The 22,308-nt window shown below is 48.0% G+C and overlaps 1 long non-coding RNA gene across 1 annotated transcript in view; it reads left to right on the forward strand.

Moving 5' to 3' along the window:
- The window catches only part of LOC108384771 (uncharacterized), a 49,219-nt gene that overhangs the window by 22,525 nt on the left and 4,386 nt on the right, over window positions 1–22,308 (forward strand). The window contains exons 3-4 of the long non-coding RNA XR_012125050.1: window positions 13,397–13,523; window positions 15,502–17,704. This is a non-coding gene — a long non-coding RNA (uncharacterized lncRNA). The remainder of the gene's footprint in view (window positions 1–13,396; window positions 13,524–15,501; window positions 17,705–22,308) is intronic.

The raw sequence follows: 22,308 nt of genomic DNA on the forward strand, positions 1-22,308 counted from the left end.
ATGACCAACAGGCACAGGAAAAGATGCTCCACATCGCTAATCATCAGGGAAATGCAAATTAAAACCACAAGATATCACCTCACACCAGTTAGAATGACCACTATCCAAAAGACAAGAAATAAATGCTGGAAAGGGTGCAGAGAAATAGGAACCCTCCTACACTTTTGGTAGGACTGAAAATTGGTGCGTCCTCTGTAGGAAGCAGTATGGAGATTCCTCAAAAAACTAAAAAAATAGAAATACCATATGACTCAGTCATTCTACTCCTAGGAATTATCTGAAGAAAACAAAATCCCTGATTCAAAAAGACATATGTACCACTATGTTTATCGCCACACTGTTTGCAATAGCCAAGACATGGAAGCAAACTAAGTGTCCATCAGTAAATGAATGGATAAAGAAGAGGTGGTTCATATACACAGTGGAATATTATCCAGCCATCAAAAGAGAAGAAATCCTACCATTTGCAACAACATGGATGGATCTAGAGGGCATTTTGCTCAGTGAAAATAAGCCAGGTGGAGAAAGACAAATACCATATGATTTCACTTATTTGTGGAATATAAAAACAAAGCAAAACAGAAAGAACAAAATAGCATTAGACTCACAAACAATGAGAAGGGACTAGTGGTTACCAAGGGGGAGGGAGTGGGTGAGGGTGGTGGAGAGGGGGACTGCTGAACCACTGTGACATACATTTGATAAAACAAAAAAATTAAATTAAAAATATTTCATTAGAGATATGCCTTATTTTGTTTTATATATGACTCATCTAAAAATTTTTATTACTACATATTATGCTACAATGAACATCCTTAGGCTTGGTTTTCAGATGTGAGTAATTATTTCCTGAGAATCATTTCCTTAGGACTGATTCTTAAAAATTAATGACTGGGTCAAAAGTGAGGGATCAACATATGTAAGATTAAAGAACACTGCTAATATTTTTCCTACAACCTCAACAACATTATGAATTAATGTTTTAAATAAATTTTTTGCAGGACAAGGAAAAATATAAAGCTTTAAAAGATACTATAGGGGAATATCTTCATTATTTCAAAATAGAGAAAAATTTATTAAGCTAGACACTCAAAAAACCATAAAATAAATTGAACTATACTCAAATTAAAATTTCCTATTTATCAAAGTATGATTATAAGAGTGATATGGCAAGATACAGAGTAAGCAAACATATCTGCAAAATACATAATTAGTAGATGGCTTGTATCCAGAATATATAAAAAACTCTTATGAATTCATAAGAACTGAATAATAGTGAAAACATTATATATAAAATTTTGTGAGTGCAGCTTAGGTAGTATTTGTATAGCAGGAAAATCTATATCACTAAATGTACATATTTTAAAAGAAGAATTGTTGAAAATATGAGCCAAGGATGCATTTCAGGAAATTATATTCAAAGAAATTAGAAGAATGAAATAATAAATATAAGAAAATTAATTAATGAAATAAAAACCAAACATATGAAAGAAAGGATCTTTTTTTAATAGTATGTTTTGTTCTTCAAAAAAGAATAATGAAAACTGATGAGCCTAGTAAAGGCAAAAAGAATGAACAAATAATAAATAATAAGAATGAGGAAGGGGACATTACTAGAGATCTCATATACATCTAAAGGATACTAAGAAGATATCATGAACAGCTTAATACAATATATGTAAAAAGCTTAGGTGAAATGGAAAAATCCCTAAAAATAATAATTTACCAAAAGTGACTCATGAAGAAAAAGAAAACCTGAATAGTGCCATAACTATTAAAGAGATTGAATCAGTAATTTATAATCTTCCCATAGAGAAAATTGTGATTCTCTCAATGAATGCAGAAAAAGTGTTTGATAAAATTCAACATCCACTGAATTAAATGAATAAAAATTTAAAAAAAAACTGTGACCAAACAGGAACTGGAAAGAAACTTTCCTAATTTTACATAGGCTGTCTTTTAAAAGCTATCTAATACAAACATCATACTTTCTGGTGAAACAATTTTTCCTTTGAAAATTGGAACAAAACAAAGATATCCCTAATTACCACTTTTCTTCAACATTATACTGGAGGTACTGGCCAGTACAGTGAAGAAAGAGAAGGAATAAGAATTGGAAAAGGAAGAAACAAAACTGCCATTATTTATAGATGATATGATTGTATACAAAAGAAAAAAATTAATATTCAGATATTTAGAGTTATTGAGAGAGTTCAGCAAGTTTTCTGGACTTAAAAAAAGTCAAATGTAAAAATCAATGTATTTAACAGTAACAAAGAGAAAAACGTATTTTAAAAGGATAGCATTTGTAACATCAGTTTTAAATGCCAAATCACTAGGAATAAATCTAATACAAGTTGAGGAAGTCTTCAATGCAGAAAAATTGAAATTGTTATTGACAGAAATTAAAGATCTTAATTAATGGAGATATGATATTATGGATTGGAAAACTCAATATTACAAGGATGGTAAGTTCTTCCCAAAGTGATCTATATATTCAATTTCATTTCTAATGTAAATTCATCAGCATTTTTGTGAACCTTGACAAGATGACTCATATTTATGTGAATATGCAAAGGCCAAGAATAGCTAAGTCATCCTAGAGGAGGAATGAGGTTAGAGGAATTGCTGTACCAGTTGCCATAAAGCTATAGTAATTGAGACTGTGGCATTGATTTGGGGATGGACAGTTCAGTGGAATGCAGAGGAGATTGCAGAAACTGACTTGCACACGTCTAGAAGATTGCAGAAACAGACTTGCACATGTCTAGATGCTTGGTTTGTGACAGAGATGTCACTGTATAGCAATGGCAAAAAGACCCTCAATAAACTTGGCTGAACAATTGGGTATCTAGGTGGGAAAGGAATGAGATTGGATCCCTATCTCACACCACACACTAAAATAAGGTCTAGGGGTATATGGATCTAAATAGAAAAGGCAAAATTATAAAGTTTTAAAATAAAAATGTGGAAGAATATCTTCATTATCTCGAGTAAGGAAAATTGTCTTAAAGCACAGAGCCAATATCATACAGGAAAGATGAATAAAATGAAAAATTTCTATTTATCACAAGATAACATTAAAAGAGCAAAAAAGCAAGCTACAGAGTAGCAGAGGATAATTGCAATAGATAAAACTAACCAAGGACATATCCAAAATACACACAGAACTCACAAGAATTACTAAAAGACAGCCCAAAAGAAAAACAGGCAGTCCAAACTCATCAAGTTGTATGTGTTAAATATGTGCATCTTTTTGTGGTCATGCTGTCAATATGTCAGTCAAGCTGCAATAAAGTGGTTTTAAAATAAATAAATGAAAATAAAACAACCTGGTCAAAAGAAAAAAAAATGGGCAAAGAGGTAGGCACTTCGGAAAAAGAAGAAACCCAGAGGCCAATCACATAAAACAATGCTCAACTTCTTCTCAAATAATTAACCAATTGTCCCTGGTGGGGGCGGCAGGAAAGGAGGGAGCTTTTTATCTCTACTCTTTTGAAGGCCAAGTTTTTCATATATAGATTTATTATGCCAAATATGAGTATGTTTTTGGGCAGTTCTCTTTCACTGATAGGTCAGTTCTATAAAGTTCTGTGCAGAGTGTTTGACTAATACTCCTACCTGGCAGTAAAGGGGAGCCCAGAGCTCCACCTGCTCTGGGAAGACTGCCCCTCCTCAGACCCCCAGACTCCTGACAAGGACTCTGTCCTCCCACCTCCCATAAGCCCAGCCTGGCCTTCACCCTCTGCCTTGGGTGCCTCAGGACTGCTCCCAGCAGGCGCTCTCTCTGTGTTCCTATCAGTCCCCACAAGAGGCCCCAGATTCTCTGGGTGTCCCTCAGCCCCTGCATTTCCCTTTTCTGACCTCCCCCTCTGGGCAGCATCTCCCCAGCCCCATGTCCAGAAATCCTTTCACTGGACTTTCTGATGTCACAATCTGGCATCAGTAAACCCCTCTGTCCTCAACCGCAGTTCAGACTGTCCCCATTGTTTTCCTGTTCTAGGAAAACTGCCCCTCCTGCAAGGACTCCCCTCACTTCCCCTGCCACCTCTCAAGTGGTGGTGGTTTACTTTCTTCTGGTCCCTGTGTCCCTGGGGCTAGGGTTTGGAGGTGCTGTTTTGCTCCTCAGTGCCACTCAACAGACTGTCCACCTCCTTGGAAATGCCCACATTTGAACACTTTGTTGTCAAGCGAGACCACCCATTTCTCCTCCTCATTCCAGCCCTTTATAGACCTCTGGTTACTCCCCCTCGGTCCTTGAAGATTTTAGTACCTGGCCCGCAGTCGCCCTTTCCAAGGCCACTCTTGCCTTAGCTTTTTATTTCAGCCTTAAAGTGGGTGAACAGGCCTCTCAGAACCTTGGCCTCCTTGTCACATTTTGGCTTCTGCAGTACCTCAGCCTCTCCCTCCCACGGCCGACTTAGAACTAGCTGGTGTCTGCAAAATGCAATCCCTTCGTCACCTCAGTGTCATGCACCCCCCTCTCTGATCAACACTGCCTATTCTCTTAGCTCACTCCTAGTACCCTGACTCCAACAGCTCTTCCTGGAACCTACTGACCCTAGCAAACGTCCCTTGCCCCCTCATGTCCCACTCCCCTCCTTACCCAGCCCAGAGCCCATGGTCAATGCTACATGCCCTCCCTCACCCTCCCTGCAATAGAGTCACCTGGCAAAACCACAACCACAGTTAAATTCAACCCTCTCCCCACTCAACACCTGCACTGGACACCAACACCACACAGGCTGCCCAGGACTGAAGAACAACCCACGGTGGGCTGACTTGTCTTGCTTTAAATTAATGATCGCTACCCTCCCTAAGTGAGACCTCACGGCTGCCCAGCAATAATACCCCACCTCGAGTGTGCCCCCACCCTCTCACGCAGCAGACTGCTTCACACCTCCTCCTCCAGCCCACTCTCAGCTGACAACTTTTTCCTAGTAGCTAAGAAAATAGAAGCCCTCAAAGAGAAGTTCCATGGGCTTCGCCACTACTTCCCCCACCCACCGGCATCTGTGCGCATCAACTCTGCCCTCCATGTGGCTTCTGTGGGTGAATTGTCCATGCACCTCGGTAAGGACAGCCCACTTTTTGTGCACCAGATGCCATTCCCACCAGTCTAGTGGATATAAGGATAGTGTATATAAGGACTTCACTCCAACATTTACTCCCTTTCTCACCTACATTATCCAAATTCCCCTCCCTCCAGCGTTATTCCCATACCATACAAAAATACACCTCCCACCACTAGACCCAGGGACACAAGGACCACAAGAGAGAAAACCATTTATTATATGGCATAATAAATCTATATATGAAAAACATGGCCCTCAAAACAGTAGAGATAAAGAGCTCCTTTCTTTTCTGCTGCCCCCACCAGGGACAATTGGTTAACAATTTGAGAAGAAATAAATACAGATCTTTACCTTAAATCTTGTACTAAATGAATTCGGGTGAACTAAAAATATATTCGTGTAAAGATAGAAATAGACCTTCACATGATCATCTAAAAGAAAACCCCCCCTCTTGGCCTTATATCCCCCCAAACTCTCATCCAATTTCTCTGCTTCTCTTCATGGCACAATCCCTAGAAGGAGCCCACTCTTCCTGCTACCTGCCAGCCCTCTCCTCCCCACCCTTCTCCCCCCTCCCCCGTTACTCCCATCAGGCTGTAGCTCCCCCACCACTACGGCAAAGCTATGATTGTTGAGGACTTTCAGTGTTGTCACATCTCAGGCCTCACCTTCCTTGCCCCTCCATATCGTATAGTTCATCTCTCCCTCCTCGGTGCCCAGGTCACTGCCACCTCTCCTGATTGCCCTTTTACCTGTCCGGTTGCTCCTTCTCTGTCCCTTGGCTGGCACCTCTCTCTCCTAAGCTCAATCCTCAGACCTCTTTTTTATCTCTCATCTTCACTCACTCCCTTGATAATTTCCTCCAGTGTCCTGGCTTTAAATACCTTTCACTTGCTGATGATTTCCCCATTTATACCCCTGGCCTGAGCCTTTTTCTCCATTCCAACTCGTAATGTCTGTAGGCAGTGTCCTGGAGCCGAATCAGTCAAGCCCCAGCTTGCCAATTCTCCCCAGTCCATAGCTGACACTTGAGTCATGAACCCCAATCTAAGCAATGAAAATTAAGACTTCCCCTTTGTACAGGCCTAGGGAACAAGGAGAGTTAGAATGGGGTCCAGTGGCTCAGTGAACACTGCGGGCTGTTTGCGTCACTCTCCACTTTGGGCTGGCTGACCAGCTCTGTGGGAACCACTCCTGGGAGACGCGTGCCCTTCAACACCTATATGCTTTGCCTGCTCTGTGTCTCCTTCCTGCCTTCCTTCCCAGGTGCAGGGACCCAGGGACCTTCCAGCATGCCCGATCATGAGGACATGACCCCATCCCTCTTGTGGCCTCCAGTGCAAGCTTGGGTTGTCTCTCCTCTGGACTTCATTGCTTTCCAGGACCCCACGGGAACCAGGCCCAGTGGGAGCTCTGTAAGCCCCCCTTGGCTCCTTTCTCACCTGTCTGGGTTCACTTCTCCCAAGCCATACCTGACCTCAGAAACCCTCCTGACCTTTCAAGGTGGGTTACATACCCACAGCCCAGTACCCAAAAATGAGAGGCCAGGAGAGCTATTCACTGCAGCAGAAGTCTGACCTCCAAGAAGCCTCCTAAGTGGGCTTCTCAGAGTAGTAGATGGGAGATAGGGCATCTTCCCCTCCCCAGACCACTCAAGGCTTCAATTTTGCAAACCAAAAATTAAAGGCCAGAATACTCAACACCATGTGGTCTCTCAAAGTGGAGGATCTAAAGGAGGATCAGCTTCACTTAGAATCCAGGCACACTGGCAGTAGGTACCCAGCTAAACAAGCAATCTTGGGGCAATGCTAATCTGCTTTTTCCTCTTCTTCAGAGTGCCTGGCTGATTTTAAATTGAATTATTAATCTAATGCTATGTGCCCCTGTCACTTTTCTAGACAACCAGTTTATTCATGACTTGCCCACTATCAATTTCGACATGCAATTTGTAATGAAATTTGACTGATCGGCAATACCATAATTAGTTGCAAATATCTGTATGTGGATTTGTTTGGTGCAGGGGCTTTTTCATTAAAGTGATGGAACCCAATAAATGCCATGACTTTGCTCTGGGACATAGTTGTATCTTGGGCCAGGGACAGGCTGGCTGGTAAAGAAATCATGGGGACTTGAAGCTGCAGCACCAGTGGTTGTGTTTACACCTTAACACCTTTGTGTTCACAAAGAGTAATCTGAGCTGGGCAGGTGATAACATGTATGATCCATGAGAATGAAGGGACCTGGAATTGCCTTGCTTGGCTTCTCCCTTAAATCTCCCCACGTCTGCTTGACACCTCCAGCAACAGGGCCTTCCTACCAAGGAAGCCCTGCTTGGGAGAAAGTGCTTGCTTGCCTGGGCTCGTCCCTGTCAGTTGTAGGTCTGTCCCACCTAGTCCAGGGCTCTGGTCTCAGCTTAGAAACTGTCACATTGCCTGAGCTTGGGCCAGTCTCAAAGTCTCAATTTATCCATCTAAAAAAAGGGAATTATGTAGTTGTCTTGTCTCAAGGATTATAACAGAGTTTCTGGCTGCAAGCAACAGAAATTAACTTTTCGCTTAAGCAGATCGACTTAATTGACTTCAGCTAAATTGATTTAAGCAGAAAAATAATGAGTCTGAGCAGCTCAGAGACTCTCTGGGCAGAGTAGAGTAGCCCCAGAGACTACACAACCACAAACAAGGCCCCAGATCATACTGCAGAACTGGCTCAGTCAGGACCTTGCTACCACGCTGTCACCATACCATCATACACTGGGTTCCATAAACTGGGCTGCAGCACCCTGCCCGTGCCCTCTCATGTCACCATCTCCACCGCCCTGGGAATGCTGGCCTGCTGCACCCACAATCACCACAAAGGAGAACTCCCTGTGGTCCCTGTGCCTTTGGTCCCTTAGCTTCCAGGTCATAGTTTGGAACTCATGTGTCTGTTCGTCAGAGCCTTGGTCACTGGCCCTTGCCCAGCCACAGGGAGGCTGGGGAAAGTGTGCACATGACACTTGCAGCCTCTATGATGGGCAGTGGGCTCTGCCTCGGAATGAGGGGAATTCCCCATCACAGGAAGAGGGTTCAGATCCTGCGTAACCAAAAAGAAGAACAAAGGATCAAATAAGATACTGGATGTTAAAGAGGTTTGAAAAAGTATCAAGCTCAACTGCCAAAGGTATTATTTTCATTCATTCTATTAATTTTTAATTATTATTCATTCTATTAATATTTCTACAGATATAGAGGTGAGAAAGTTGTGGCCCCTGCCCTGAAAGAGAGCACAGTTCAATCAGGGAGTAAGGAGGCATGGGCCAGATGACCCCTGCAACAGGCAGGGGCTGGGGACTCCTGGGGATTTCAGGATGCCCAGATTATACCCTGATTAACTGTGAAGCACCAAGTCCCAGCGGGGTGGGCAATACCTGGGGCTTCTAAGGCAACCCAACATTTCCTTGGAGGTGGGTGGCATCTCCTTGTCTCGCTGGATCCTAAGGCTGTGTATCAGTCTGCTGATGTCTTATACAGACCCAGGCCCAAGGAATACCGTCCATACACGTCTGCTCCCTATTGAGAACTGTTATAGTTTCTCCATTTAGTATCCATCCCTCTACTTCTGGTCATAATACCCCAGTTTTCATTTGAGGAACTAATCTTGTCAGTTTCAGTTCATGTACTTCAGGCAGTTAATTCCCTGGCTTGAGAGTCACGTATGAACCAGGCCAAGCAGTGTTGGATAATGGTTGGCTTAGAGAGGAGCATATAACCCAAGCCAAGCCATGAGGCCCAATCAGAGTCAACGCTGGGTATTTGAGCAGCCTAGAAAAGATGTTAGCCTTTCACCTGGATTAGGATATGTGAAGGTGCAGCCTGTTGCTGATGGCAGCTGTCTTACCACCACAGTCTAAGAACAGGGCCAAACCTAGAGAAAGCAGAAATGAAGAATGGCCTGGTCCTGATAACATGTTTGAGCCCCTGGAGTAAGCTATGCCTGATGCCCTTGAACTTTTCCATTATACAAACCAAACAAACAAATAGATCCTTATGGCTTAAGCAAGTTTGGGTGTTTCATATCACCTGGAGCTAAAAGAGTTCTAATTGGTTCTCGCACACCCTGCCGGAGAACCAGCCTGGAGCCATCTCCCTGGGAATGTCCACAGTGAAATCAACAGAGGGGCTTCCCTTGGGTACAACAGTTCAGAGCTCCATGATAATACAAGTCCCTCACAATCATCCCATTTTATAGATGGGAATACAGAGGGACAATTAACCAACAGGCTGAGCTACTTAACATAATTTAGAGGTCAAGTCTGTGGATGAAGGAACTCTGGTACCAGCCCCCAATCTCTCCAAATCTCACCAGTAAGTTCACAGAAGTCAGTCTAGGGATGTATGGCCTGGAAACAAGCCGATCATGTGGCTGAGGCAATGGTTGGTAGGATATTCAGCTGAGCACATACAGCGTTTATGTAGGGTTCAAGAAACTAAACTAGGTCTAATATAAAATTCTTTCTAACATCAGGGTAATGATCAGACTGGGGATGTCCCGTCATGCCTCACCCAGGTCTCCTCAAAGATGTCTCTAGGGCTCTCTTGCACTCTCTCACAAGGCCCACCCTCCCAAGGAAGTCCTGAGTGTGGGATGACCTTCATTGCTTGCAGCAGTGAGCAGCGAGTGTTTGCTCTTAATGAACAGCCCTTCAAAGTGATGGAAAGCATGACTCAAACCTGAAGGGAGCCACCCTCTCTCACATGTCAGACACTGACCGGGGGTTCTTCCAGAGATGCAGTTAGCTTTGCCCATTCTAGGACAGAAAACCCGAGCCAGCGGGAGCAGCATCAAGGCAGGAATCACCTTTGAGAAACCGTGCTTGACAGTGGTAAGGACTCAGGGTCCCTGAAGGAGCTGCTCAGAAAGGGACCCGATGGGGACCTTCCGCACTAAGCCGTGGGAATAGCCTGCCAGCACCCTAGCAGTCCTGAGGGGCTCATCAGTTACACAGGTGGAACGGCCTGGTGCATGTGGAGAGACCTGTTCAGTGGAGGGCCCCCGCTGTATTTATGGTACCATGTGACAATGTTGGGATGCCCCACCCTACATGGAACCTCACTGTTCTTAACTTCTCAGAAAAATGGGTTACCCAAGATGGCCCCAGCTTCAAATATACTGTCCAGCTGTTGGGCTTGATGTGCTGATTTGGGGCTTTGAATTGCAGGCCCCATGGATACGTGAGCAGGTCTCTGTTGCCTCTAGGGCTGAGGGTCTCCTACTGCAGGTATTTTGAAGGCCTTAATACCCCCCACAAGCCCAAGCTCAGCAGAACTACTAGTAGGCGGCTGAGGATAGGGCCTTTGCATGTGTGAGTGTCATTTCTGAACCACTTTTGGAATTGTAAATCCTGGCAACTATTTGCAGCCTGAGAAATGGGTTGAGACATTATTTTTCCCCACCAATATAAGTAATTCTAAAAATATCATCTGAAGTTTCAGCCTATGCTTTGAAAAAATATTAACCCCCAGATAAAATCATTTGCAAACTGTTCAACATTATCTTCTAAAGCTAAACACAGGCTTATCCTATGGCCCACAGTTCGTCTCCTAAGTGAAATCCTCTCCAGCAGAAAGGATACATATGTGTCCCAAAGGCATTCGCTATTTACATAGGCAAGGCTGGAAGCAACCCAAACTTCCATCAACAGTGGAAGAAATAAATCAGTGGCGGTATATTCATAAAGTAGAGTACAGCAATAAGACTGAGCAAAGTATTTTATACTCAGTAACATGGGGATCTCATTGAGTGGGAGAAGCCAGACATAAAAATAGTATGTGCTATATGAATCCATTTATATAGAGTTCCAAAATAGGCAAAACTGATCTTTGATAACAGAGGCCACCAGGATGGTTACCCCTGGGGACAGTAACTTGCAGAGGGCACACAGGGGCTTTGGGGACTGGTGATGCTCTGCTTCTGGTCACATGGGTGACAGTTACACAGATGTGTTCACAGGAGCTGCACACTTATGATTTGTGTACTTCTCTCCAAGTAAAAAAAAATTTAACAAGATAAATAACACCTCTAACCCAACCAGGAATTCCAGAGAAAGCCTGGAAATTGAGCCTCCACTTCTGTGGTCTCTCCTGCCAATCCTTAGTCATTTGGGTTGTCAGGAGTCCTAATACCTGAGGCCAGCCACCAGAGCTGTGGGGATACAGGCAAATAGGGAGCGGACTAGGGAGGTGACTGTGTCCAGGAGGGAGCTGAGGGCCCCGGAGGGCACGCAGGAGGCCTCCAGATGGCTTGCTCTAGCCTGCATGAGCAGACCAGGTAGACCACTGCAGGTGCTGAGCTCCGAGCTCATGAAGGCCCACCCCAAGGTCAGTTGCTTGCAAGCTTCCAAGAACCTGGTCCTGCTCAGAGCCCTTCCCCAGCCCTCTGGAAATAAATGGGGAGTGCACCCTGCCGAGTGGCTAGGGTAGAGGAGAGGCCAAGGGGCTGAGCTGGATCCCATTTTAGACTTGGCCCTGGGTCCAAATTTCACGGGAATCTTTCTCCATTGTTCAAGCTCTCCCAGGCTGTCAGCCGTCTGCTGGCTCAGCGAAACAGCTTGTAGAACATAGCCTGGCACGTAAGAGGTTTCTAGTGATGTTCATCTAAGGAGGGAGGGTCCTGGAGCTAATGGCCCCATTGCACCTTCCCTCATGGAGGAGAGATCCCTACCTCAAATGTCCAGATGAAAGGGAAAGAGGGGTTCATTGGACTGTTCCAATGTTAGGAGGCCCTAAGAATGCCTTGCACAAAGTAGGTGCTTCCTAACCTCACTGAAAGGCTGGATAGAATAGAGTTTCCAATCCTGGGATCAGGATCTGAATCTGCCTTAAAGCCAAGTAAGTATAAGCTCTGGGCACTGGAGAAGCCTCAGGGGGTGGGCCCAGAGGGAACGCAGAAGTCCCTGGAGTGGCCGAGATATTGGAGAGAACAATATTAATTTGGAAAACGAGGTGCTGAAGTCAGAGAGAAGCAGTGACCGCCTTCTTTGCAGATGGGCAAGCCTTCACCCTACTTTACAAACGGGCAAACTGAGTCTTAGAGAAACTCGGTGCCTTGGCCCCCATCTTGCAGTAAATGTGCTAAATCCTGGTCTAGGTCAGACACCCCCACCTTTTGCCTGCCTCTAGAAAGAGGGGTCAGAAAACTGTGTAATAATAAAGATTTTAGACTTTGCAGTCCACAGATCCACATATATGGTCTGCTGCAACTACTCCACTCTGCCTTGTGATGGGAAAACTGCCACAGACAATGTGTAAATGAACGGGCATGGCTGTGTTCCTTTGTTTATGAACACAGAAATTTGAATTTCATATAATTTGTGTCATGAAATACTATTATTTTTTAAAAATTTTTTAGTAAGGTATTATTGATATGCACTCTTATGAAGGTTTCACATGAAAAAACAATGTGGTTACTACATTTACCCATATTATCAAGTCCCCACCCATACCCCAGTGCAGTGACTGTCCATCAGTGTAGTAAGATGCCACAGGAAATACTATTGTTCTTTAGTTTTGTTTTCAACCATTAAAAAAATATAAAACTATTCTTAGCTCATGTGCTGCACAAAAATAGACAGAGGTCCAGATCAGGTCCTTAGGCCACAGTTTGCCAATTCCCTGTTCTAGAATGTGCTGTCCTGGGGCCCAGACTCCCAGAGTCACTGAGGTGGTAAGTCATGTCCTACTGAAATATGGGTGCTAATAGAATGACTAACCACTGTGGTTTGCCCAGGACTGAGGGGTTTCCCCAGATGTGGGATTTTGGTGCTAAAACCAGGACAGTGCCAGGCAAACCCTAGGTGGTAATCATTAACCCAAAAAGGAGATGGGCTTCAAGAGGAAGACAGCAAGGGCTCTGAGGTGGTCCCTAGGGGCCTGCCCCATGCACTGCCTAGACTTTGCGGTTTGTGGTGGGGCCTTATCCTGCCTCTGCCTAGCCCTGGGCAGGGAGATGCCCCCTCCTCCAACCCAGAAAACCTCTGTGGTCTGGGTGCTCTCAAAAGGCAGGAAGTTGAATCATCAGCTCCGGTAACGTCTCCACGGGCCTGTGGGTCAGCCTGGGGAGCTCAGGGCTCCAGGCCCGGGCGCTGGCTCCAGACATCATTTGCTGCTTTCTCTGAACAGGAGAGCTTCAGAGTGAGGTTTCCAGTGAGGTTACTGAAGAAATGAGAACTGTTGAGTCAGGTGGGGAGGGATGTTGGGTGGCAAGGCCACTAGGGCTCTCACCCAGCTCTGGCCTGAGCTTGCTGTGTAGCCTCCAGTGACTCACTCACCCTCTCTGTTTCTTAGCTTTGTCTTCTATCACAGAAATGATGATTCCTGAAATCCCTTTGCATTAAGAATGTGGATGATGGCCAGAGTGCAAGCACCGTCGGCCTGCGGAGGGCTCCTTCCAGCCTGACAGCCGGGGAAGCAGGTGCTCACACCCACATCCCACATCCCACATCCCTGCGCCCACTCACCTGGGAGCAAGAGCTCACCAGTCCCCTCCGTCCAGACTGTGGAGGCTTTAGGGAAGTGACAGGTGTGGATTTAGGAGACTGGAGGAGAGGGGCAGAAGAGAAGCAGGCAGGAGAGGGATACCCACAGATACTAACTATGGAATTTGTAGCATCTGCTGTTTATGAAGCGCTCACAATGTGCCAGACCCTGGATGATCTCATCCGACCCTCCCAGTGACCTTTTAGGGCTGTCATTATTTCCATTTCATGGGAGGCAAATGAAGCCCAGGGAGGCTGAGTACCTTGCTCCTGGTCAAACAGCCACCAAGTAATGGAGAAGGCATTGACCACGCGTTAGGCTGTAGCTTTGAGGCTCAGGGGCTGTGGGCTGTGGCTCAAGAAAGAAGTCCGCAGGCGGCAGGTGGGAGGATGGTCCCTCCAAAGAAGCCAAGGATAGGGTTGGGGGAGAAAGCGTCTTTCCTTCCTGGCACTGCACGGGGTCTCCAAAAAGTACTTAGAAGGCTGGTGTTTGCTGGCCTTTGGAGATCATGCCCCCAGATAAGGCAGATCACGCTCACTCCCCACCCCCACCCTGCCCTGGCCAAGTCCTCAGTCTCCACAGGCCTGTTGAAGAAACTGGACACACAGCAGGATTTTGCTGTTCCGAAAGAATTGAGTGTTTACTTTCTGAGCAGAGGCAGCCAGGCCTACTCCACAGCTGCCCCCTGGTGTCTCTGCATGCCCCTCCCCACCCCAGCACGGGTGCCGCACTCAGGGTGCAGACCGTGGGCCGAAAGGCCCACGCCACGCCACACCCTGCTTGGCCTCTCTCTTCCTCTGTGAAGGCGGGATACTGAGAACTCGGCGGGTCTAACCCAGATCAGCAGAGGACCAAGCCCAGAAGGGGCCAGTAGAGCCACTGACAGGGAGTGCTTTTGGGGTGGAGCAGCCCCAGTTTAGTTGTCCTCAGTAACCCAGCAGGCAAATGATCCTGGGGAAAGAGGCCAACCCGGCTGCATAGGCTCAGGCCAGGCCTCAGGGTGCCTTCTCTCCTGTGAGCAACAGGTTCAAGGCCAGGCTTAGCCAAACCCCTGAGCATCCCTTACCCTCTCTGAGACACCATGAAATTCTCCATAAAGCCCTTAATCTAAATAGGGTTTTCTTAATGTCTGCCATGTGGACACTGACTGGATTGGTAAAAGTGGGATTTTAGAGGCTTCATTAGCCTAATGACCTACTAGGGGCCAGGCCTGGGCTGTCGCCTTGAGGTGGAGGCAGGGAGCCTGGGGTCTGGGTGCAGGGGCTGAGGCTACCCTCCTGACTGCCACCTGGGCCTGCATTTAACCCCCAGGCCCTGGGAGCCAAACTCTCCTGGCAGACATTTGGCTCCCGTTACTTGGCTATTTTAGGCAGCCCCGAGCTAGACTTGATTACGGCAAAACGGAAATAGTTGCTTTTTAGACGTGGCTAGCTCCCCCTTCCAGATGAACCTTTTAGGGACCCTTGGGGTTTTATGGTGAGCTACTCCCCCATCTTCCCTCCATTCCCTCTGGTTGGAGAGGGGGAGCAACCCAGGCAACCCTGGGCCTCCGTGCAGAGTCAGAGGCCCATGGGCACACCTGGGCTGAGGGCCAGTGGCAGCACAATGCCTCTGGCCAGGCCTGGGCCCTGCCCTCTTCCCTTCCCCCGGCTCCTCCTCCTAGGAGAAAGGGCAGAACAGGACTGGCCGGTTGACAGACACCAGGACTGTGCCTAGGGAGTGACAGTTCAGGGCCTCTCCCTGCTCCCTGTGAGTGCCAGCCTGGGTAGGAGTTCCCAGGAGGCCCCAGTCCAAAGGCCACTAACAGCCCAGTGTCTGGGAGTATATGGAGCAGGCTGTTCCTCCAGGGAGATGCAGGACAGAGGAAGGCAGGCAGGAGAGGAGGAAGAGGCTGAGCTCCGTGCATCTCCCAGGGCCTGAGTGTATCGCTGCCTGGGCAGGGCTGAGCTGCCAGGGCTGCCCTCAGCTTCCCCTGACCCCGCAGCCACCACATCTGGACAAACCTCTGCGGAACAGCCTGTCTCCTGCAGCCTCTCCTGCTCCTGGGTGGCAAACCTCCTGTAGGACCTGAGTGAGATATCGTCAGGCTGCCAAGCATCAGAGGCAAGTCCCTGCACAGCTACTCCTGGCAGAGTCTCCCCTCTGGGGCATTTGCCCTTCTCAGGGGCAGATGCATCAGACTTGTTAATAGTGGAATTTCTGGCCGGGGGCAGGTAGGCAAGGGAGGGTTGGGTCAGGGAACCCTTGGCAAGCCCCCCAAATCGCCTCAGGTGGGTAATGCTCCGCCGCAGCCCTGGTTACTGGTGGGGCCAGTGGGCTCAATGGGGCTCCCGTGGTGGGAGCTGGGGCACCTCAGAACTTCCAGGGAGCCCCTGAGAGTTGCAGTGTGGGCCAACCAAGGGAGGCCCTCCCACAGGGCCACTGGTGCACTATGGCTTTGCCTTCCCCATTCTGGGCACACGTGGGCACAGTGAGAAGCCTGCGCAGCAATGGTGCAATGGCTGGAGGGCTGGACTCACGGCCTCGGGCTCCCTGATCCTGGGCTCGACATGGAGCAGGCAGGAGGCTGAAGGGGACGGATAAAAAGATGCCTACCCGGACACAGTGCTGCAGTCTGAAGAAGGCTGCAGACTGTGAGAGTCTCAGAAAGTCAGAGAAAAGCCAGGTCAGTGTCAGGAGTGCTTCCGAAGAGGTGGGCCTGCCTACTGAGAAAGAAAAGCTGCAACAGGGGAACTGTGGGAGCGGGAGTCTGGAGGTGGAAACATGCCAGGCAGGTGTATCTACCAGTGAGCCACCTGGGGGAAAGGTGTGCAAAGGTGGTGGGTCATGAGGTGGCAAGTGACAGAGAGTTCTGCCCCTGAGCTCCATGCCCTTCCAAGCCTTTGCCCACTGTTGTGGGTTGAATTGTGTTCCCACAAGGAAATCCTAATCCCCAGTACCTGTGAATGTGACCGTGTTTGGAAATACAGTCTTTGCAGATTTGATCAAGCTAAGATGAGGTCATTGGGGTAGGCCCTAATCCAAAATGACTGGAGTCCCTGTAAGAAGAGGGACATCTGGAAACAGGCACAGGCACACATGAAGACAGGGACACACAGACACAGAGGGAAGACAGCTGTGTGAAGATGAAGGCGGAGACCGGAGTGCTGCAGCCGCAAACCAAGGAACGCCAGGGGGTACCAGCAGCTGGAAGAGGTACGGAAGGCCCCCTCCCTTGGGCCTCTGCAGGCAGCATGGCGCTGCCCGCCAACACCTTCATTTCAAACTTCTAGCCTCCAAAGCTGGGAGAGAACAAATCTCTGATGTTTCAAGCCGCAGTTGGTGGTGCTTTGTTAGGCAGCCCTCAGACACTAACACAGCTGGCTGGTTCTGCTGCCTGGCATGCTAATCCACCCTGTCCCCTCCAGCTACCCTCTCCGTGCCTGCAAGTCCCATCGCCCACTCGTGTGGGCAAGGGCAAGCTCAGCTTTTCAGCGTGCTGTGGCTCTGAGCCTTCATCCAGGAGATCTGTGAGGTTGGTTAGCCAGCCTGCCTTCCCTCCCTGTCTAGACTGTAAGTCCCTTCAGGGAGGGCCTGTAGTAGGGCAGCTTGGTGCCTGGCGCATAGTCAGTGCTCAGTCAGTCCGAGGTGAATGAAGGAGTAGTTGAGGGCCAAGGAGCCCCTCTCAGACTGGGACACGCCATCTGCTCCTCCACACCTGGCTCAGCTCCGGTGGGCCAGGGCATCCTCATCCACACAGGCCTCTCCCAGCTCCTCCGCCCTCCAGTACTCTCCTGGCCCTACGTGACTCTGATGAACGTTGGGGGAGTTCCTAACCTTCCCTTTCAGTCAGCCCACTGGCCCTAGGAGTTTGCCACAACATAACTGCTCACAGTTCCTCCAACAGGGGAATGTGTCTGTGGCTCAATGACTCATACACACTGCTCTCTCCCATAGCAGGACCAGGGCTGGGGACAGTGCCAGCCAGCCAGCTAGGAGCTTGGACATCTCATTGCCCCAACCCAGGCCCCAGGAACGGAGTGTACTCACAGTTTCAGGACAAAAATCTGGAAGCAGGGAGGCAACAGTCATCTGAACTGAGATCTGAGTGATGAAAAGGAATAGACAGAGGAAATGGTGAGTTCAAAGGCCCTGAGGTAGGAATGAACTTGTCATGAGCCAGAACTGAAAAGAAGGCAGGGGGAGCTGGGGCAAGGTGAAAGGGAGGTCAGAGACAGGACACGTGATTAGACTGAGCCCACCTGGATAATCGAGGATGACCTCTCCATCTGAAGGTCCTTAATTTAATCATACCTGCAAAGTCCCTTTTGCCATGTCAAGTAACATATTCCAGGTTCTGGGAAGCACAATATAGACATCTTAGGAGGAGGCTTTACTTTGCCTACCACAGTATCTCTCTCATCCTCTTATTTGTCTCTCTTACTCTATCACTATCTATCTATTTACCTATCTATCTATCTATTTGGATCTGAACATGGATCTATTGGCCTGGCACCTGGCCACAATTTATCTCCCTTCCCACCCCTTTATCAAGTATCAACAGATTATTTATCAATTTATCAGTCCTCCATGGATTTAATCTTTCAATCTGATCATTGTACCACCCCTCAGCCATCGATCTAATAAACTGATATTTAAACTCACTCTATCATTGAGCTGTCCTCTGTCCATGAATTATCAATCATCTAGCTCCATATTTGCACATGTGTCACATATGTGGACATTCTCTCAGTATCTACGAATAAATTCAATAAATATCCATTGAGTGCTTGCCATGCGCCCAATTCTACATCATGTGTGCGTGAGATAAAGAGCTGATGACACCCCCAGTAGCCACATGGGGTCTTTTGTCATCACTGTCATTGTCATCGGTGCCAGTCCAAGAACACTGTCCAATTTTGTTATCCACATAGTGGCCACTTTCCAGCCAAATCCAGCTGTTCTTGTCTTGCCTTTTGCTCACTAGCCATCCTGTGTTTGCACAGTCAGTCCAGACTCATTTTAACTGGATCTTAGATAACGTGTGGGTAGAAAAGTGTATCTGATGGGCAAGCATCTTATGCATCAAATAACAAATCCTAAAGTCAAATGGAAATTGTTTTTAGGTTGTCTGGGTAAATAACAGATAAGATGGGGGCTCCAGAGATGTGACATCAGGCATATGTGGGTACATGCTGCACAAAGTGTACACACATATGCACGCAGGTGCACACAAATGTACTCATGTACCTGAAAGCACGTGCACACCCTTCTCTTCTCTCTGCCCTCACATAGTGGATCCTTCCTGGCTTCCCACCTCAACACACACACACACACACACACACACACACACACACTCTCTCTCTCTCTCTCTCTCTCTCTCTCTCTCTCTCTCTCTCTCACTCACGCAGGGCCAAAGCAGACACACTTCGGTACTGACTCACATCTTACCTCTCCTTATTTCCAGTCTAGGAATCTCATCTCCCCACCTGGGCTGTGAGATCTCCCAGGGCAAGGATGGTGCCCGCTCTTCCTTGGGCATACCCTCCCCAGCTTGGCCAGCCAGAGGACTGGACATCTAAGAGCTGCTTGCCTTTCCTTAAATTTGAGAGCAGCTGAGGGTCAGGGAGATAAGGAGCTAGTTGCCCAACGGCAGAGGCTCTCCAGGGAAGCCGCCACTGCCTAGCACCATCTCCCTTCCCTCTCCCCACCCCACTGCCAGGATTCTGACTCGCTTGCCCAGCTGGATGCCAGGGTAATTTCCTTCTTCTGAGAACTCCTTTAGAGGAGCTGTATTAGGTGGACAATCTGCCTGGAGCTGGTCTGGCTGGGGATCGGCTCCACGAGAGCCGCCTTGTTTCCAAGCGTCTCCCTCACACAGGCATCCGGCGCCAGTTCCTGTCCAAGTCTCTCCCCAGGGCACTGGCTGGAGAGCCAGCATATTTGGAAGCAGCTTGCCACCCACCAGAGCTGCAGGTCATGGATGTCTGGCAGCTACAGCCCAAGGCCACCCAAGGCTCACTAGACACTTTGTCCATAGCCCTGAGGGAGGCTCAGCTTGCTCACTAGTGCCTGCAGGAGGCTCCCAAGGCAACTACCTAGCGCCCAAGAACACTTCTCCGCAGTGGGAGGCTGGTCAAGAGCAGGACACCATCAATGAACCCGTGACTGGGGCGAGGCATCTCGGGGCCCCCTGGTCTTCTGCTTCTGGTTCCACACTAAGCCTTGATCCTATCCACATACTTGCCCCCGTCCAAATCCAATGGATACCCTTCCCTCATCCTGCGGTCCCCTCAGGGCAGGCACCTCATCTAACATACTCTGCAGCCTGAAGCCAGCCCAGAGCAACCATAGGAATAGTATACAGAATAGATCTACGCCTGTGCACAGCTCACATGACATCCTGCAGGCCCAGAGCCCAGGCCCTGCCTCGAACAGCCTCCACTGTTCTCACCCAGCCAGGAGTCCTCACACAATGGACTTTTTTAACTATTCAGAGCCCATCAGGTAATGAATTTTCCCCACAACTGCTCCCTAAGAAGCTGTGCTGGGCCACATATCCTTAAGCCAAATGTATTGAGAAGAGATGGTACCCCACCTGCCAGAGGAAGGGGCGCCTCCAGGGGCCATGCTTACTCAGAAACTTCTCTTTTCCTGCACTACTTCCCAGTCCCAGCCTGGCCTGTGCCCAAGTCCCACCAGGCCAAAAGCCAAGTGAGGCTTTTCAACCTCCATGGGAAGGTTCTGGAATGGGCTTAGAATCTCAGGCTGGGCCAGCGGAAGAAGCCCAGAGAGACCCTAATGGTAGGGCCTAGAGAGGGTCAAACAGGAGTCAGAACTGGGGCTAGAGCAGAGGGGTTTCTTGCCCCTGCTGCCAGGGCTGCACTCCAGCCCATCACTGGGCCGAGGGACTACATCTGTCCACCCCAGTGATGCGTCTGCCCTGGAGAATCCTAAGTACCTGTGGGGCAACCAGCACTGCTCAAATGCAAAGGGCTTCGTGGGGCTCCCCCAACAACCATAGGGTTGACTTCCTCTCCATCGGCACGGGCCCCACCCCAACCCCTCACCACTTCCCAGCCTCACTCCATACACTCCAACACCAACAACTGGTCATCAGTTTGATGAGTATCTTTCCACATGCTTTGTTTTTTCTATGGAATTGCATATACCTGTGTGTCTGTGTTCAGATAAAACTAAAGACTTTTGTAGGTATTTTTTAATGCAAATGAGATCATATTGTCCACATTACATGCTTTTTTTTCCAGGTGTACAATATAGTGATATTTATATATCCTGAAACTTGTTTTTCACTTAACACTTTTATGAGGGCTCTTTCTACACCAGACACACAAAAACCACACAGTTCTTCTTTTTTGTTGCCTTCTTTTTGCACCGTGTTTATTTAGCCAGTACACTAGTGACAGACATTCAAGCTATTTCCAGTTTTTCACTGTTACCAACACTGTAATGATGCTTTGAACAATCTCTCTGAGGGGCTCCTTGGGGTAGATCCTGCAATTAGACTAGATGCTCTCATCTACTCCTTCCAACATGGTTCACCCTCAGACAGCTAATCAGTTTATTTTCCTGTACAAAGGGGATTTCCCTCTTCAGGAAGAACCCAAGGACTTCTTGAAGTTAGTGTCTGTATACAGTCATTAGTGTCATGTTCAGACCCCACCCATGTCTCTGGAACCTCCTCCACCCTCCCATCTCATCTGAACTGCCTAATTTAAATGCAGGTCCATCTCCAGGTCCTCCTCAAGAAACTCTCTTGACCATTCTACCCAATAGTCTCCCAAGAGGGCTTGTTTTACCTTGACTATCCTGTATATGCTAAGGAGTTGTCTTCCTAAATGGTGAAGACCTGGACCTCACTGTCCTGAGATGGAGCTTTGTTTCTATAGGGGCTTGCTAAATGCATGCTATTTCTAATAAAACCACATTACCTCCAGCATGGCTATAAACCCATCAGTAAATGAATGGGAAAGGTCTTTATAAGACTGCTAGGTGGGGGAAAATTTGCTTAGATTTATGAGAAACTGTGGGAAAAGGTGAAAGGTTTTACTTACACTGTTCAACTTGACTTAGAGCCAGTGCCTTTGGTTCTTGGTGGTTCCTGGACTGGGCCAAGCCCCTCAGCTCTAAGTGGGGCGTCTCACACTTTGATGCTGGTCAAGCTGGCTCCTGACTTGGCTGGAGTTACCGCCTGCTAACAGTTTCTGGGGAGGTGTTTGGAGGCCCCAGGGTTCTTCTTTGCCTTCTGCCATCTGTGGCCACTGGGATGGGTCTGAGAGTCTAAGAAGGGACAGGTGGCCTGGCTGGCACATCACCCAGACGTCTCTGGGGCTGGTCAGTACCATCTCCAAGCCAGCTAGCAAAGACTCCAGCGGGCTGCCTCTCCCAGGCATGCATTTGTAGCGCATCCCAAAAAGAGGCAAGGCTGGATTTTGCTAGGTCAGTGTCTTCAGGCATAGACACAGCCCTGAGGTGCTTTTCTCTCCCCCAAATCCCGCCTGCAGGCCCTGCCTGGAGCCTACAAGACAGAAGCTGCTGGAATCACCCTCTCTTGAGGGCCAAATAATGTGCTTTGCCCAGAGTTTGGCACAGAGTAGGCAGCCAGGAAATATTTACTGAGTGAACAACAGAATGAATGTCTACCCTCCCTTAGATGAGGCCACCTAACATCACTGACTATATGCAGAAGGGTAAGAATTGGATTCCAGACACAGAGGAGG

Source organism: Manis javanica, chromosome 14 (assembly GCF_040802235.1).
Source record: "Manis javanica isolate MJ-LG chromosome 14, MJ_LKY, whole genome shotgun sequence".
In the NCBI taxonomy this organism is placed as follows: domain Eukaryota; kingdom Metazoa; phylum Chordata; class Mammalia; order Pholidota; family Manidae; genus Manis; species Manis javanica.